Source organism: Balaenoptera ricei, chromosome 15, assembly GCF_028023285.1.
Source record: "Balaenoptera ricei isolate mBalRic1 chromosome 15, mBalRic1.hap2, whole genome shotgun sequence".
NCBI lineage: Eukaryota > Metazoa > Chordata > Mammalia > Artiodactyla > Balaenopteridae > Balaenoptera > Balaenoptera ricei.
In genome coordinates, this window is record NC_082653.1 from 18617655 (window position 1) to 18632585 (window position 14931).

Genomic DNA, 14931 nt, shown 5'->3' on the forward strand with positions numbered 1-14931 from the left:
CCTTCGTGTACTGTTCTACGTTCGGATCCTGTGCCTCAAAAACTAAGTGCCTCCTCAAATAAAGAAAATCCCCTTGCCATTGCCTGTGTCGTGAATCTCTTCGGTTCTTCAGTTACTCCTTCTTCCTCCTTGTCTCTCTTTGCACTTCTTAGCAGTACCAGCTCTACATCCGCTGCTTTTACACTTGCTTCTGGATATCCTGGGCTTGAAATAAAGATACTGTACTACTGTACTCTATACAGTACTGTACAGTAAAGTACACAAAAGCACAAACACTTGTAGAGGATGCACGCACATGACAATGTACACCAGACAAGTGAACTAACTTATGTGACTGGACATGTGAACGCATGTTCACATCTTTGAAAGTTCGCAACTTGAAGGTTCATATGTAGGGGACTTACTGTATAGGTTTTTTTCGTTATTTTCAGGGAGGGAAAAAATACTTTCTTCATCTTGTTTTCTTCAGTCAATACAACCTTGTGAAATTCTATCCATGTCAATTAGTATAGCTCTAATTCATATTTTTTGGTGACTTCAAACAAGTACCAGACCTGATTCCCCAATCCTCCCATTATTGGACATTTGCTTTGTTTCCAATTTTTCTTTCACTATTAACACAATGAAGTAGTAAACATATGTTCTTGTGTAGTGTTGCTGTTGTTTCTGAGGGATAGAATCCTAAAAGTAGGCTAGCTGGATGAAGGATGAAGGGTATATGTACTTTTTTTTAGGGTGTATGTATTTTAAATTTTAATAGATGTTACTAGATTGCTTTCCAGAAAGCCTGCATCATTTACATTCCTTTTTTTTTTTTTTTTTTTTTTTTGCTCTGCCCCGTGGCTTGTCGGATCTTAGTTCCCCAGCCAGGGATTGAACCTGGGCCCTCAGCAGTGAAAGCGTAGAGTACTAACCACTGGACTGCCAGGGAATTCCCTGCATCATTTACATTTCCATCAGCAATGTATGAGAGCACCATTTCTCCACATCCTCACCAGCAGTAGTTCCTTTTTGTTCTTTAGCAGTCTAGTGGATGTAAAATCTTGTTACCTCAGTTTGCTCTTCTCTATTAATTAATATCTGATGATATAAGACTCTTCATAGTTTTCAGGCATTTGTTCTTCCCTACGAGGTCACTTTATCCAATTCAAACAAAACCCTATGGTAATCTAAATGGAATTCCAATAAATTGACATATAAATTTGGAGAAAATTAACATTTTTGTATTAAGCTTTCCCTCCACTTTTTATTGATTTCTTTATGTCTTCCAATAAACTGTACCGTTTTTATACAGCTTTTCCTATGCCTTTCCTTTTTTATAATTATTTCTTAAGTTTTTGACTTGTTAATTTAATATAATTTTTTTTGGCCGTGCCAAGTGGCTTGTGGGATCTTAGTCCCCCAACCAGAAATTGAACCCGGGCAGTGAGAGCAATGAGTCCTAACCACTGGACAGCCAGGGGGTTCCCTCCTATGCCTTTCTTATTAAATGTATTCTTAAATATTCTTGATGTTTTGAAGTTATTATTAATAGAATATTTCCCCATTTCCATTTCTAGGTATTTATTAGTAAAATGAGAGAAATGCTATGGATTTTTTATATATTTATCTTGTAAGAAGATGCCTTATCAAATTATCTTATTCATATAATTTTTTTTTTTAGTGGAACCTCTTGCATTTTGTTATTAAACAATAACATTAGAAAATAAGATATTTTTAGGGACTTCCCTGGTGGTGCAGTGGTTAAGAATTCACCTGCCAATACAAGGGACATGGGTTCGATCCCTGGTCCAGGAAGATCCCACATGCCACAGAGCACCTAAGCCCATGTGCCACAACTACTGAGCCTGCGCTCCAGAGCCCACGAGCCACAACTATTGAAGCCCATGCACCTAAAGCCCGTGCTCGGCAACAAGTGGCTTGGCATTTTCTAGAACCTCCAAAACCATGATAAATAATAACAGACCAAGTTGCTTGGCTTTTTATTCCTCTCCTTAAATTGCTAGTGTTCCTCCACTCCTATCCTTTTTTTTTTTTAATATTTATTTATTTATTTGGTTGCGCCGGGTCTTAGTTGCAGAAGGCAGGCTCCTTAGTTGTGGCATGCGAACTCTTAGTTGCAGCATGCATGTGGGATCTAGTTCCCTGATCAGGAATCGAACCTGGGCCCCTTGCATTGGGAGCACGGAGTCTCATCTGCTGCGCCACCAGGGAAGTGCCCCCTCCACTTCTATCCTTGGTTGGACCACTTCACATCTTATTTGAGGCTGAGAATAATGTCTGATTTTCCCAACACTCTATCCCTTGCACCCAGAATAGGGCTGAGCACATACTATAAAAATGGGAAATATATATATATATATATATATATATATACATTTATTTATTTATTTCAAGAAGCAGAAGTAGCCAAATGTTGAGTTCACTGAGATCAAATAAGATAAGAATTCAAAATGTATTTTAGATTTAACAAGAAGAAAGTCATTGATGAACTTGGTGATAGTATTTTAGTGGTTGGGACAGAAGCCACAGGACAGAAATTTTGGGAATAAGGCACACGAAGCATGAAAGAATTTTTTTGTGCAAACCTTTGGGTGCCTGAGCTCCCCTCGTGCTTACGGGGCACTGACAGCATCTCAGGATGGCAGAGCCTGTGGTGTACACAGAGCTGAGATGAGCCATGCTGAGGACTTTGAGCTCCAGCTTGGAGGCCCTGGGCAGCTATGGAAGAACTTTAGAGAATCATGCTATTCGAGGTGCTTTTTAGAAAGATCACTCCTTCTAAAGAAAAGAGAATACTGTTTCTTGAATTCAGCCATTTCCCCCCATCCTTATTTGCATCGCCTTTCCTCAGATCACCCCACTCATCTCCTCTCAACATATAGATTGCTGCCACACCTTCCTGGTCTCTCTCCATCCGTTCTTGTCCCTCGTCAGTTCATTTTTCACATCAGCCTCCAAGGTAATCCCTTTATTTTGTTTTTGTTGTTTTGTTTTTCAGAGTAACCTTTTCTAGGTTACAAATATAGTCATGCCATTCTTCTGCTTAAAATACATTATTGGGAGTCAGTAAAGCATCACTCTGGCTTCTATGGGATCCAGACTTCCCAGGTGAGCTCCTGACTGTGTCAACATCCATCCTTTGGTTGATAGGAATGACCTATCTTTTATACTTACCTATATTTATCTGGGGAATGACCCAGATAAATATCTTTGGAATCCTAAGGAGAAGGTCAATTTCTCCTCTAGGGAAACAGAGCTCAATGAGGATCCAGTGGCCATTCTTTGAGGTTTTGGGGGTGAAGATCTCCTCAAAACTATTTATTCTCCCACCCCAGAACCAGTTCAAATTGTGCTAAAAGCTGTTAATGGTGCTTATCCCATTCCTCTGCTGAATGTTCCTTATAGGAGGTCTTGATGCCCTATGTCTGCTGGGATGGGAGAATGAGTTCTCTGGAAACAGTCTGGTCTATAGGTCTGTGTCTGAGGAGAGAACCAGGAAGATTTGATGGGGTTTAGGAAAGAGTTCTTGGAAGAATCCACAATCAAACCAGTTCAAGGCTAGGATTCAGTAATAGATGATGCTGACAGTGATGTGGCAGGACTGTTTCCCTTCTCAAATCCTGGTACCTCCTGAGGCCAAGATAGCACAGGCGGTAAAACGGTTAGATTCTGAATATATTTTGAAGACAGAGCTGATAGGATTTGCTGACAAATGGAACATAGGGTAAGAGAAAAAGAGATAGACCAAGGTTTTGGGGCTGAGCAATTGGAAGCATGGAGTTGCTGTTTCCTGACATGGCGAAGCTATAGGATGAGCAAGTTTCGAAGAGGTCTGAAATTTAATTTTGGACGTGTTATGTCTGAGATGCTATTAGACATCTAAAGAAGGATATCAAGCAAGTAGTTGGATATGCAAGCCAAGAGTTCTTGAGAGAAGTCAGGGTTGGAGATATAAATCTGGGGGTGTTTAGAGCCATGAGACTGGATGAGGTCACCAGGAAGTAAGTGGAGATAAAGAAGAGGATCAAGGACTGAGTCTGGGGAAATCCAACTTAGTTGGAGAGATGAGGAAGAAGCAACAGAGAAGACTAATAAAGACTAGTTATTGAAGTAGAAGGAAAACTAGAAGAATGCACCGTCATGGAAGTAAGCACAGGAAGTGTTTCCAAGAACAGAGAATCATCAACTGTGCCAAATACTGCAGGTAGGTTGTATTAGTCCCAGCAGAACTAAGCTACCATGATAGAGACATCCCCATGTCTCAGTGGCATAGGCAATATGTTTATTTCTCACTCGTATAAAGTATATTCAGCAGCAGAGGGGAAGGATAAAAGGAAAGGAGAAGCGGTTCTCTGCTCCATGATGATAATCAGGGTCCCATGATGCCAGAGGCTGAGTCATCTTCAGCTTGCAGTTTTCTTTTTCAATTTTATTTATTTATTTTTGGCTGCATTGGGTCTTTGCTGCTTGCTGCGTGCAGGCTTTCTCTAGTTGCAGCAAGTGGGGACTACTCGTCATTGCAGTGCATGGGCTTCTCATTGTGGAGGCTTCTCTTGTTGTGGAGCACGGGCTCTAGGCATGCAGGCTTCAGTAGTTGTGGCACATAGGCTCAGTAGTTGTGTCTCACAGGCTCAGTAGTGGCGCACGGGCTTAGTTGCTCCGCGGCATGTGGGATCTTCCCAGACCAGGGTTCGAACCCATGTCCCCTGCATTAGCAGGCAGATTCTTAACCACTGTGCCACCAGGGAAGTCCCTCAACTTGTGGTTTTCAAGGTCACTAAAGGTGCCGATGTCAGCCAGTAAATGGGGGTTGCAGATGAGGATGGTGCACGGGAAATGTATTGGTAAAGAGTCTGGCAAGAAACAGGACACATTCAAGCTGGGTAATTTGAGAAAGGTTTAACAAAGAGACTGCCTATAAAAGTGTGAGCAGGACTTCCCTGGTGGTCCAGTGGTTAAGACTCTGCGCTCCCAATGCACGGAACGCGGGTTCCATCCCTGGTCAGGGGACAAAGATCCCACATGCTGTGCAGTACGGCCAAAAAGTTAAAAAAAAAAAAAAAAAAAAAAAGCTGTGAGCAGGGGCAGGAAAACTATTACAGGATTCCTATAACTCTGATATGGTTGATAGTGGGAGCTATTACCACCCCAGGTCTGAAGAGACAAGGGAAAGTAAACGGTAGTAGAAATGGGGGAGAGAAAGAAATACATGGGGAGGGATGCCGGACTGAAGCTTTGAATCAGAGGAAAACAGCCAGCTCAACCCCACAGGAGAGAGCCAGGGGAACAAATACCCTGACCTCACTCTGTTCTCTCCCTCCAGTCTCCTGCAGGTACCTCCCATTGACTCAACCCAACCAGAAACCAGAAGGCTCATTGATAAAATTCCCTAGTGGTTAGGCTCCCGCGGCACATAACAGCGTGAGCAAGGTGAGGAGTGGATCTGGAGGAGCAAATATCCAGTACAAGACGTTTCTATGAGTCAGGCTTGGAAGTTGCATAACTCCCTTCCACCCACATTCCATTGGCCAGAACCCAGTCATATGGCCATATGTAACTACAGATAAGTTTAGGAGATATGGTCCAGATAGGAAGAAAGAGAGATTTGGTGGCCAGATAACCCCTCTCCAACTCATGGTCAAGCAAGATAATAACTGTCCATTGACCACTGGATTTAGCAATATGGAGGCCATTAGGGATTACAATAATCCAGTCTTGGTAGAGTGGTGGATGTGAAAACCTAAGTAGAGTGGATTCAAGAGAGAATGGGAGGAGAAAAATTTGGACACAGCATTTATTAACAACTACTTTCAACAAGTTTTGCTGTACAGGGAAGCAAAGCAGTGAGGTAATAGCTGGAAAGGTTGTGAGATCAAGAGGGTTTTGCTTCTCTTTTTGGCCTTACCACTCAGCTTGCGGGATCTCAGTTCCCCAACCAGGGATTGAACCTGGGCCACAACAGTGACAGTGCTGAATCCTAACCACTAGACCACCAGGGAACTCCCTTGCTTTGTTTTTTATAATGAAGAAATAAAGCATATTTTTATGCTGATAGGATGTTCCAGTAGAAAAAAAAAATGATGCTGCAGGAAAGAGATAGTAAATTGCTGGAGTGATGTCCTTGAGTAAGAAAGAAAGGATGGTATCTAGTGATAAGGCAAAGGTTGGCCTTGGGAAAGAACACAGGCAGTTCATCTATAGTGACAGAAAGGAAAGCAGGATATGTGGACAGAGTCCAGGTGGGGAGTAAATGTGTGCTTGTCAAAGTTCTTTTCCAATCACTTGTATATTCTCAGTGAAACAAAAAGCAAAATTATCCGCTGAGAGTGAGTCCGGAGGATGAACTGTTAAGGGTTCGAGCAGAAACGAGACAATACAACATAGTTACCTAAGAGGATATGAGAAATTATACCCAGAAGTTAATCTTCCCAGTGGAGATGGTCCAAGTGTCTCTAAGATATTCCACTCTGAGTCCATACCCAGGTGAAGCCCTCTGGCCCTGCCTTTCTCCATTCTATCTATAGACCTTTCCTTGCCCTAATCCAACGTCAGAACTAGATGGTAATAATAGATAGCACTTTTTGAGCACTTACAAATTCCAAGCAGTGCTCTAATCGCCACACATGTATTTAGTCATAATCACTCTATGACGTGGATACTACTGTTATCAACCCCATTTTATAAGGGCACAACAGATGCCCACACTGAATTCAAACTCAAGCAGTCTGGCTCCAGAACTGCCAATCAAAGGTCTGGCTTTTGACTTCCTTTTTTTTTTTTTTTCCATGCCGAGGGGCTTGAGGGATCTCAGTTCCCCGACCAGGGATTGAACCTGGGCTATGGCACTGAAAGCCTGGAATCCTAACCACTAGGCCACCAGAGAACTCCCTTGACTTCTACATGTAGATCTATACCTACCAGAAGTGTCAGAGTGATAAACCCTAGAGGGTGCTGGGCTTGAGAGGAGTAAATGAAATTTTAAAAGGTCAAGGGGCTGGGTCTCATAGGTGGGTATGAGATGCTGTGTTTAGGAGGGGGTTTCTGGGAACTTGCTGCTGAGAGATGGGTGGCCACATGGTGACCCAGAGAGCCTAGGTCCAAAAGGCAGAGCCAATATCAGGAGGACAGGGGACGAGCTGAATAGGCTGGAAGAGACCCTCACATCTTCCCCATCCTGTGTAAGCTCTGCATCAATCAGCATATAATGCTGGATTTAATGTTGGCTTAACGTTCCCCTGGTTCCATGTATGTTTCACTGGCTGAGAGAATCTGTTCTGTTTCCATGATAGGGAGGCATGGTGCTGTGGTGGCAACAATAATGATGATACTATGGTAAACTAGCTCCCAACCAATGAACACTTCATCAACGAACAATGAACTTCATGAACTTTATCAATGAAAAATTTATCAATGAGTGAAGAACCATGTATTTTTTTTACATTATATCATTCAATTCTTCTAATACCCCTGTGAGGCACACAACACTATTCCCATTTTCAGATGAGGAAAGTGAGGCTCAGAGAGGTTGTATCACATGTCCAAGGTCACAAAGGTGGTAAGTGGTGGAGCTGGGGCTTCAACCCCAGCCTTTTAGAGTCGGAAGCCTGCACTGGCTACACTGTATCACCTGACTCTCTATTTGGGAATGCAGCACCAGGAGCGCTAGGGAACCCTACAGGGCCCTGATGGCCTCCAGGGCAGGGCCCCTGGATGAGAGCAACTCCCTTTAATGAAGGCAATTGAGAAACAATCCTCCTCTTTATTTGCCTGTAACAGGGACTCAGCAAATCTAATTATCTTCCTGTGAACCAGTTAACTACTCAATTTGGGTAATTCATTACCAGAGTCAAATGCAGGATCCAGCTAATTTTGGAAAGATGCAGCTGTAGGGTCATCTGGGGAACAAGCCCAGCTGAGAAAGAAGGAAGAGCAGGCACCAGCCTCCTCTTGGAGGGAGAGGGGGCAAGCTGAGGGGCCCCAGGGCCAGCTGGAGTGAAGGGCAGGGAGAAGGCCTGAGGCAGGCTGGCCGGGATTCCCTCGGTACCAGAGAGCAGCAAAGTCAGGGTCTTGGGTCCAGGAGGGCAAAGCTGCTATTGCAGCTGCCAGCATCCGCTCAGGGTAGAGATGGGGGGCACTTCAACCACGAGCTGCTTTAACTGTTTCCTCTTTCACTTTGAGGGACCGCGGGAATCAGTGATCCCCTTTGGCCTCACAGTCTCATTTGGAGCCAGCCTACAAAGATGTCATCCACAGAAAGAGAGAAATCTTAGGTCCTGCCTCTATCAACACACGTCAACATCGCTAACATTTATCAAAAGTCGGTCCTATCTCATACCGAGGAGGTTAGGTGCTGTCACTTCCTGTACTACAGTTGAGAACACGGAGGCTCGGAGAAGGGATGTATGATATATCTATTTTTTTTCAGATTCTTTTCCATTATAGATTATTACAAAGTACTGAGTATGGTTCCCTGTGCTCTACAGTAGGTCCTTGTTGGTTATCTATTTCATATATAGTAGTGTGTATATGTTAATCGCAAACTCCTAATTTATCCCTCCCCTGCTTTCCCCTTTGGGAACCATAAGTTTGTTTTCTATGTCTGTGGGTCCATTTCTGTTTTGTATATAAGTTCATTTGTATCATTTTTTTTTTAGATTCCACGTATAAGTGATATTACATGATATTTGTCTTTCTCTGTCTGGCTTACTTCACTTAGTATGATAATCTCTGTGTCCAAATGGCATTATTTCATTCCTTCTTATGGCTGAGTAATATTCCATTGTGTATATGTACCACATCTTCTTTATCCATTCGTCTGTCAATGGACATTTAGGTTGCTTCCGTGTCTTGGCTATTGTAAATAGTGCTGCAGTGAACATTGAGGTGCATGTATCTTTTCGAATTATGGTTTTGTCCGGATATATGCCCAGGAGTGGGATTGTTGGATCATATGGTAGTTCTATTTTTGGTTTTTTGAGGAACCTCCATACTCTTTTCCATAGTGGCTGAAACAATTTACATTCTCACCAACAGTGTAGGAGGGTTCCCTTTTCTCCACACCCTCTCCAGCATTTATTGTTTGTAGATTTTTTTTTTTATAACTATTTTTTTTTTAAGGAAATTCACGTTCTTTTATTTATTTATTTATTTATTCATGACTGTGCTGAGTCCTCGTTTCTGTGCGAGGGCTTTCTCTAGTTGCGGCAAGTGGGGACCACTCTTCATTGCGGTGTGCGGGCCTCTCACCATCGCGGCCTCTCTTGTTGCGGAGCACAGGCTCCAGACGCGCAGGCTCAGTAATTGTGGCTCACGGGCCCAGTTGCTCCGCAGCATGTGGGATCTTCCCAGACCAGGGCTCGAACCCGTGTCCCCTGCATTGGCAGGCAGATTCTCAACCACTGCGCCACCAGGGAAGCCCTGTTTGTAGATTTTTTGATGATGGCCATTTTGACTGGTGTGAGGTGGTACCTCATTGTAGTGTTTTTGTTTGTTTGTTTGTTTGTTTAATTTTTTGGCCGTGCCACATGGCATGCGGGATCTTAGTTCCCTGACCAGGGATTGAACCCGCACCCCCTGCAGTGGAAGCGTTGAGTCTTAACCACTGGACCAGCAGGGAAGCCCCCTCCTTATGGTTTTGAATTGCATTTCTCTAATAATTAGCTCTTAAAGCAACATGCTACACATGCAATTTTCTAGCACCACCAGCGTAAAGAATGGGGGTGTTTGGGGCAAGAAAGTTTGGAGAAGCATTGGCTCACTAAACAAAATCCTGATCAAGGATGTTCAAACCCTCGGCAAGCTCCTCAGGGGAAGGGGGCTTTGGGAGCATCAAGAGAGATGAGAGAAAACGTGGTGAATCTGTCTCTTGGGCCAGTTGCTGGGGGCGGAGGGTTGGGGTGGGAGTATGCTGAGTACTTATACTGTATGCCAAGAAGTGCGATAATCACTTTTTCATGGTTTAACTCATTTAATCCTTACGATGATCCATGAAGTGGTCATTCTTATCATTGCCGTTGTACAGATAGAGAAACAGAAACACAAAATGTAATCCCTTGCCCTTGGGAAAGGAAGCTGAATTCAAAATCCCAAGCAGTGTAACTCCACAGCCTCCCTCCAGCCAACTGTGCCCTGGCAGAGGTCAGAGGGAGAGCAGGTGGGGAGGACACCCAAACCATGGACAGCTCCCTGTGGCCCTGTCCTTGAAGAGCCAGGTTCCTGAGGATGGTTGCTTGTACCTCCTGACCACCACCAATATCTGCCCATTGTGAAGAGCTCTGATTTCTTGCAGAGGGAAATTCTCCTTGGACTGATGCTGAGGGCCCAAATGCTCTGGCTTGATTCGACTTCCTGAAAAGCCCTGTGGAGTTGGGTCCTGAACCAGACACATCCGTCCTCAGGGTTCTGGAGACCCATCCTCTGAGATGTCAGAGTTTTCTCCAGGGTGGGTCAGACAGAGAACTGCTCCCCACATCAGCCCAACAGTCACTTCTCCTGTCCAGCCCTGCCCTTCCCACATCTGCCACTACTTCCCACATCCCATCACTATGGGAAAGCCAGTCCCCTCTGCCTCAGTTTCCCCATTTGTACCTCAGCCATCCCTGCAAAAGCCCAGGGCCAAAACTGGATGTGCCAAAATTAGGTCTTCCCCCTTTTGCCAGCCCTGATGGGAGTTTCCAAGTTCAAAGCCAAGCTCCCCAGCCCAAGCTGCCGGCCTAGAGCCCCAGCAGGTGCTGCCTAGTTGCTAAGCAACATCTGTGGATCTCTGTGTGTTCCTGTCACATGATTATCATTGCTAAGGAAACAAGTCCTCTGGCATCCCAGGACGCAGCAAGGCCTAGGCAACGGTGTGTTACCTGAGGTCTAACAAAAATCTTCCTGTCCCATGTTCCTGACGAGTTGTGAGTCCCTAAACTGCTATAGGAGACTATCAGATTGACCCCTGCCTTTTACCCAGGCATTGGCTCTTTGAAGGGAGTACCTAAACTGGAGTCTTGGTCATTCCCTGGGCACTCATAGAATCCAGTTCTTTGGGATGGTCAGTAGCAAGAGTGGCTTTAAAGGGATGTATTAATACACCAGGGTTCAGAAGACAATCTTACATTCCCAATTCCCCCACTTCTATCTATAGCTTCCGCTCTAGGGGCAGAATGAAAATGATTTGGATTGGAGGCTGGGAAAGCTGAGGAGGGGCTATGGACAAGAGGGTCATAGCGAGGTCTCAGTACTACAGCATCAAGAGAGCCAGACGGGGGTTTGCTCCCAATACCGTCCGCCACACCTACAGCTCAAACACTATCGGAAGATGGATGCCACATCAGAGGATGTCACAGTCTCCCTGGAGGGCTTGCCTCCCTGGATTCTCCAATCCAGACTTCCTGGGGTTCCCTAGACAGGACTGGCCCAGAAATGAGGTGGAAATGAGGAAATCTCTCTGAAAGACAAAATGATAAATAGATGGACAATAAGAAAGGAAATATGAGAGAATTTGGGCACCAATGAGGAGGTACAACAATTGAGTAATAGAAGTTCCAAAAATAAAGAACAGAGAGAACAGTTGGAAGGAAATTATCCAATAAGTAGTAGAAAAATATTGAAAATAATTGAAATATCCCAGAAAATGTGAGTTTTCAGATACAAAGATTCTAAAGAATAGCCAAAACAAACACTGAAAATATTTCTACCCCCAAATCACATCTTTGAGGAATATCAGATCACTGGTGACAGAAGATCCTAAAAGCTTCTAGAGAGTTAAAACGATTTTCATAGAAAATATCAAAATCATAATGGCATCAGACTTTGCAAGTAGAAGAGGGAAGACCACGCAGCAACATCCTCTAAATATCCAAGCAAAATGATTCCATCCTTTCCATTATAGCTGCTTTTATTTCCAAGGCTTCTTTCTTGATGTGATTGATCCCCCTTTTATAACACCCTGTTCTTTTTTCATGGGTGCAGTGTCTAATCTTATCTCCTGTCTATCATCTTGAATTCCTTCAAATTGCACCTGTTAGTTTGGATTTCTATCTTTCACATTGGAGCTTTTCTCAAATGTTTGGGGATGTTTAGTGGTTGTTTGGATGATTAGATTAGATTTAGGTTTAGAAGTTTAGGTTACCTGATAATACATAAGAGGAAAGCACCAAAAAACTAATCAGAAGCTCTTTGCACTTGGCTTGGGCATGTGGTTTGAGAACTTCACTGTGAGGTGACCCCCAGGATCCATTTGTTAGACCCTTCTTAGGCTGGGCAGATTCCCCAGAGAGAAGGGTTGGCCACACTCCTGCCTAGAGGGTATGATCCTGGCATCCTAGCAGCTTTGAAAGAAGAAATGAGTGGGAGTTTCAACATGCAGTCTGAAAACATTGTTTTCGGCAGAGGACACCCCTGGCCTCAATTGTACCTGGCGTCCCCAAATCTAGAAGCCCAATTTTACCTTCTCTGAATAATCTGCTGGGGCTGTGGAGGAGAACCGGGGGTCCACATTTTAGACTTTAAACCAATCTTCCTGTTCTAGCCCCATCTGGCGGTGTTACCAATCCCTGAGCTTTTTTTTTGGAGGGGGGGTGGATTCTGTTGTGAAAACAGGTCTCTGATTCTTGGCTTTTCCCACAGCCAGTTTAAGATAGCTTTCTGGGTCTCCTAAGTCAACCCGCATTCGTTCATCTGCTCTCCAGCTTCTAAAATTTTATTCCTGCTTGGGGACATTATCTCCTCTCCCACCCTCTTCATCTTTGTAGATTTAAACCTTTAAAAAATTCCTGCACTATTATTACTTTAGTAGGATTATTTAATAGGATTTGGGGGAAGAAGGTTAGTAATCAGTTGCACTTGTTCAATCTGCCATCTTGAATAGAAAGTCTTGAATAACAACCGGCACTAAACACATGCATCCAGACTGCCTGGATTTGAATGCTGGCTTTAGCATCCTGGCTGTAGCATGTACTCGCTACTTAACCATAGGCAAGTTTCAGAAACTCTGCCTCAGTTTTCTCATCTGTATAATGGAGATAATAGTGGTACTGAGACAGGCCTGGGACCTGGGACCCTTTGCTGCAGTGCTGCCATGCTTGCACCTGGACAAATGTCTCCTTGAGCTACAAAATACAAAGAAACTATAAGGGACTAAAAATAACTGTGTGCATGCTGCAGTTGGGGCAAATTATGGACAAAAAGATACAAAAAGACCAAAAAAACCCAACAGCCACTTCTGAAGAGCAGAGAGCAAAAACGGTGTCAGGAGCAAAAGCAGGGTACTGCGCATGCCCCTTGCACACAACACCGCCAAAGGGGTGGGCAAAACACGTAAGCCAGCCCTCCGGCCCGACCCCTGGACACACCCACTACCCTCACCCCATATAAGGAACCAGCTTGCCCCCTACTCAGAGAGTGTGCAAGGGAACCTGTTACTTGTTTTCACTCCCTCCTGCAGTCGCCAGAGCCCCAGTAAAGCCTTGCCTGAATTTCTTGTCTGTCCTCTAGTTCATTTGTATTGATTGGGGAAGGCCGAGAACCCTGGTTGGTAACAGTATATACTTCCCTTGAGCGTTGTGAGCTCTAGGAATAGTGCCTAGCACATAGTAAACCATTCTACCTGAGGTGATGAGAGGATGGTGGTGATGATGATGATGGTGGTGATGATGATGAAGATATAGTGTTTACCATGTGCTAACCCCTGTGGCAGGGGGAGTGAGTCTGGGGAAACCAAGATGAACATATCATGTGAGCTTCCCACTCTTTCCAGTCCCAAACTGGTATGACTAGTTTTCCCACTCTGGTCTATACCATGTAAATACAGTATGTGCCCTAAGTAAACAACAAGCAGGTGGAAGTTCTCGTTGTGCAAATATGGCTGGTAAACATACAATGTAAACAGAGTATTCAAATGAACTGGAGGCTAGCAATGCGGGGCAGTTGTTTTCAAATATGGTTGAATCTCTTCTGTTTAAGTACAATGGCTGTGGGCATCATTTCCCAAATGACTTACTCACACATTTATTTCTGAGCATCCAAATCATGTTGTCTGTTAACTTGTTTTGCAGGGCAAATGACACCATCTGGACAAGGGAAACAGCACATGCTTGGGGCAGTGTCCCTCTCCCATTCCGATGGCTTAAGCAAAGCCTCCTCCCCCTTTCAGTGAGCTTCCTTCATGTTTCCTTTCTTCTGGTAGGCTTGGCTTTCATCTTCCAAGCTCTGCTCTGTTTGTCCTGCTGAGTAGGCAGCAAACCTGCAGGTTCTGTGATCCTGCTGCTTAGCTTTAAAACAAAGAAAAACAAAACAAAACAAAACAACACTCTGTTGCAATTTGCGAACTTCCCCTCTTGGAAGGCATAAGCCACCAGGTTTTGTGAAAGTAACTGCTGCAGGGTCTTGAAATAGATGAGGAAAAGACTGAAGAGGGAAAGAAAGAGAAAGATAGAGACAGACGGAAGGAGATAAGCATGGAGAGAGGGAGAGAAGGAGCTATAGAGGGAGGGAGGGAGAAAAAGAAGGGGTGAGGGAGAGAGGGAGGGAGGGAGGGAGGGTACCCCCTCACCCCCAGCCCCCAGGCTGAACCCTGCACTCAGCCTTTAAGAAACAAGGCTTCTTTATCATAAATGTGTGTACCAGGCAAGGTTTTTCCACTGCAGATTCACTACCAAGCTGAAGATGACTAGACGTTTTTTAAAAGATAGCAACTGGGCTAGTCCTCGAAGATGCAGCTATTCATGTTATCATTGTCACCATGCCCTGTTTGGAATGTTCTTCAACCAATAACCTGTATTTTGATGGCTCTTGCCCCCAGCTTCAAACATAAAACTTCCACTTCCAGGGGAGAATCTCAGAACAGATTATTCAGGGGCCCAGGGATGTCTCACGTGTGTTTACAAGCCTCGGAGGTTATCCTGAGACATCCGCAGATATATTCTTTTTTGGTTCCAGCCACAC

General features: G+C 44.2%; 1 long non-coding RNA gene and 1 other non-coding gene across 2 annotated transcripts in view; one reads left to right on the forward strand and one right to left on the reverse strand.

Annotated features, from left to right (window-relative positions):
- LOC132349602 (uncharacterized) overlaps positions 1-14931 on the forward strand; it is a 57668-nt gene that overhangs the window by 21245 nt on the left and 21492 nt on the right. The window lies entirely within an intron of this gene.
- Positions 5931-6002, reverse strand: TRNAD-GUC (transfer RNA aspartic acid (anticodon GUC)). Its single transcript has one exon. It is a non-coding gene; the product is annotated as a tRNA-Asp (tRNA).